General features: G+C 38.9%; 1 pseudogene; it reads right to left on the minus strand.

Annotated features, from left to right (window-relative positions):
• The window catches only part of LOC103210782, a 4,903-nt pseudogene extending 2,908 nt beyond the window's left edge, over positions 1-1,995 (minus strand).
• Between the last annotated feature and the right edge of the window lie 2,508 nt (positions 1,996-4,503).

Raw genomic sequence — 4,503 nt, forward strand, 5'->3', positions numbered from 1 at the left:
GCCTTAGGCACTATGCTACCAGAGCATCATAGACCTGTATGAAAATGTAAAAGTACTGAGTGCTTAAAATGTACTTAAAGAATACTTTTGTGACCTTGTGCAGGAAATAATTTTAAAATATGAGTCTAACACCAAGATCCATAAAATTTCTGATGAATTGGACTTTGTAACATTAAAACTGTATTGCAGAACAAGTGGATATGCCAGAAACCAATTATTCAGAAATTGATATAGCACATGAGTCACGTGCCTATAGCTCTGAGGAGACTCTCAGTGTGTGTGTGTGTGTGTGTGTGTGTGTGTGTTTCGTGGGTGGTGTGGGGATGGACTAGGCCTACAGGAAATTCCCTCATTCTGTAGATTGATACAGTGTACCTAGAGCAAATCTTGATCAACATCAGACAGTATATTGCAATGGACAAACAATAAAACTCTTGCTATGACTTAACCCATCACTGCATCCTAAATTCTGAAGTGCTAGAATTCTTTTATTCATAATTGTGTACCTTTCAAGGTCTGGAAGAAGGACTGAACTTAGAAATACCCACCTTCCTGCTACTGAAATTTAGCAGTTGCTTGAGTTAGTTATTTTGCACAAATAATGCACAAGTTATATTGCAAATGTGAAGCTTCTCCATGCTTCCCGTGCACATATATACCTTATATATGTGTGCTTGTTATTTTCATGGGTAGTTTATATGCAAAAATTTAGGAATATCTAGAGTTTGTGTGGTCTTACTTGCATAACAGAGTGAATAATTGGTGTGACAACATGCACATTATTGTGAGCAGTAAATGATATAAAACATAAATCATGGAATAATTGTTCAATATTTTCTTGTGGTTATTCTTTTCACTTTTGCTAAGTAGATTAATTTGAACAAGATAAAATAAAACCAACTGCCATCAGATCAATTCCTCCTCTCAGAGATGCTATAAAACAGATTAGAACTGCCTTGGAGGGTTTCCAAGGCTTCAGACTTTTGCAGAAGTAGACTGCCTTCTCTTTCTCCCATAAAGTGGTTAGTGAGCTCAGATCATTGACTTTCGGTTAGCAGCCAAATGCCTTAACACTGCATCAACATAGCTCTTTTCTCTGCTTTCATAAAAGGTTGTTTACACATTGAATATTTGAAGTCGTACGCCTATGAGAAAACTTTACTGTATGGATTTGTATTTGTTGCAATGAAAGGAAGGGGCTAACTTAATTACACTGTGTGCATATTAGAGTGAGTGTAAATCTGGATAGATGTACCTTAAGGTTGAATCCTTTCACCATACTATTCAATCTCTGTATTGAGCAAATAATCTGAGAAGTTGGACTGTATGAAGAAGAATGTGGCATAGGGATTGAAAGAAGGTTCTTTAACAACCTGCAATAAGGCAGATGGCACAACCTTGCTTGCTGAGTGTTAAAATGACTTGAAAAACTTACTGATGAAATCAAAGACTATAGTCTTCATTATGGACTACACTTCAACATAAAGGAAATAATCCTCACACCTGGATCAATAAGCACGATCACAATAAATGGAGAAAGGATTGAAGTTGTCAGGGATTTCATTTCACTAGGATCCACAAACAACACTCATGAAAGCAGCAGTCAAGAAATCAGACATCATATTGCACTGGGCAAATCTGCTGGAAAAGACCTCTTTAAAGTGCTATGGAGCAAAGATATCACTTTGAAGAGGAGGATGTTCCTAATTCAACCATGAATCTTCAACCATATCTTCAACAATCTCAAATGCATGTGAAAGCTGGACAATGAATAAGGAAGATTAAAGAACAGTTGATGCCTTTGAATTGTGATGCTGGTGAAGAATACTGAAAAGGTGGCAAAGTACCTAAGGTATTTGAGGGATTACGAGATATTAAAAGATGGCTCATTCTGTGGATGAATATGATCTGTAATTATTAAGTGCCATCATGTGGGCTCCAATTCATAGAAACCCTATGTACAACAGAGTGAAACACTACCTGGTTCTGCCCCATCCTCGAAATCCTTGCTTTTCTTGAGCCCATCATTGTAGCCACTGTGTCGATCTATCTCACTAATGGTCTTCATTTTCTTCACTTTCCCTTTCCCAGGCATGGTGTCCTTCCCCACGGAATGGTCTCTTCTGATATCATGACCAAAATAGGTGAGACAAAGTCTGTTTATTCTCACTTCCCAGGAGCATTCTCACTTCCAGCTGCACTTCTTCCAGGAAATAATTAGTTCTTCTGGCAGTCTGTGCTGTATCTCTACAGAAGTAGATTGCCCAATCATCCTTCTGGGGAGTAGATGAGTGGGTTTGAATCACCAGCCTTCTGGTTAGCAGTCATAATGCCTCAGTAACTATGTGACTAGAGATCCCTAACACAGTCTAGCTAGAGTAAATCTTGATCAACATTGGGCATTATATTGATGTGGACAACCAGTAAAACCCTAGGTTCTAACATCCTTAATTCTCAAGTGCTAGACTGCTGTCGTCACTCATTCTCACTCAACTCTAACTGCCCTCTAGTGAAGCCCAAATCATGGTGACCCCTACTTGGGTTTCTGTTGGAGTATCTCAATGGAATTAGATTGCCCAATCTTCCTTCTGATCTTTTACTCATAGTTGCTTAAATTTCTAAGTCTGGAAGAAGTACTGAACTTCGAAATATCCATTTATCTGCTTCTAGAACTTACTAGTTGTTTGAGTTACTTCTTTTCCAAATTTTACATGCACCTTATAGGGCTTTCACAAACTTGTGATCCCTCTGTGTGTTTTTCTTAAACAAACTGTGTGCATTATGCATGTGTGCTTGATATTTGCAAGGGTGCTTAGGTGCAAGAAATAAAGAAATTTATTGAAGATTTTGTGATATTTTTTATGTAATAGACCTAAGAATTCTTGGGTCAAAATATGTATTTTTGTAAGTAATAAATGATATAATTAATAAGCTAAAAGCATTAAATAATTGATGAATATATTCTAATGGTTGTTATTATTTTGCCTATTGCTGAGAATATTAACCTAAACCACATGGGTTATCATTAAAATTGACTTCTTGAAGTTTTCCTATATGAGAACACTTTTAATATATGCTTTTGCACAACTAGAGAAAGAAGCTAACCAAATTTTACTGTCTGTAGATTGGCATAAGCCTGAACCACCTGTAAATATTCAGTAGCACAAGAGAAAGAATCTGATGGTTACCTGCAGTTAATATGTTGATATCCTTTGATTATTTTTCTGTAGATTTTTACACTTATTAATGATTCTTTTCCTCATGCCATGTGTGTGGGGCAAATAGGTGCTTCTGGGTTCTTATCTTTTTCTCTGCTTCCCCTGCCATGTATTCCAGCAATGTGGGTCCCTGGCCACAGATAACTTAGTCCCTGTCATGAAGTTTTAGGACACTGATTATACTGGTGGCAGTTTGGAGCGCACGGGGCAGGCTTCTTAAGTGAGCTGGACATGCAGTGCAAGCAGGTGTTTGGAGTGCCGAAGGTAGGCTGATAAGAGAGCTGGGTGCTCATGGCAGGTGGGTTTTGGAGTGGCTGGGGAGACAGGAAATGAGTAGAGCGGTTCGTAACAATTAAGGGAGACAAACATGTCTGTCAGTTTGTTGTACTGTGGTGGCTTGTGTATTTTTGTGAGGCTAGAGGCTATGCCATCAGTGTTTCAGATGTCAGCAGGGTTACCCATGGTGGACAAGTTTCAGCAGAGCTCCCAGTCGAAGACAAACTTGGAAGAAGAAGAGGACATTCACTTCTCAAAGAGTTGGCCAGTTAATATGAAGTGAACATTTACTTAAGGTGATACACTCCTTGTAGAGTGCAATCATGGGAGAATAGAAGGTCTGTGTATATACAGGGAGACAGCTGGGGGGCAAGAGTTCATGTAGGGATGGACACAAAGAAGAGGTAACTATGGGGAGGATGAAGGACGGGAGTTCTTTCATTTGGTAATTTGTAGTCAACGTCATGAGAGAAAGTGTATGTGAGCTGCTGTGTGGAAATTGAATTTGCTCTGTAAACTTTCATCCAAACTGGCCAGTGAATAGTTCATGAATAGCAGAGAAACACTGCCTGATATATTATAGGAAAACTTTATGTTGTTGTTGTTGTTATTTGCCATGGAGTCAGACCTGACTCATAGTGATCCTTTCTGGGGTTTCTGAGATGGTATCACTATGGAAGTAGATTGCCCAACCTTCCTTCCAAGGAGTGGTTGGTGGGTTTGAACCCCCAGCCTTCTGGTTAGCAGTCAAGTGCCTTAGGCACTACACCACCAGATCTCCTGGAGCACTTTATGAATAGCCCTAAAATATTGTCTGATATAGTGCTAGATGATGAACCCTTCAGGTCAGAAGGCACTCAAAATACAACTGAGGAAGAACCGCTTCCTCAGAGTAGAGCACCTTAATGGTATGGATAGAGCATAGCTTTGTGGACATCTATTTGTTTATGTGGCACGTCTCAAGATTAGAACATACATCCATTAATAATCAGAACATGGAATGTACATA

The sequence above is a fragment of the Orycteropus afer genome, unplaced genomic scaffold (assembly GCF_000298275.1).
Source record: "Orycteropus afer afer isolate SDZICR_OR568_19922 unplaced genomic scaffold, OryAfe1.0 scaffold00650, whole genome shotgun sequence".
NCBI lineage: Eukaryota > Metazoa > Chordata > Mammalia > Tubulidentata > Orycteropodidae > Orycteropus > Orycteropus afer.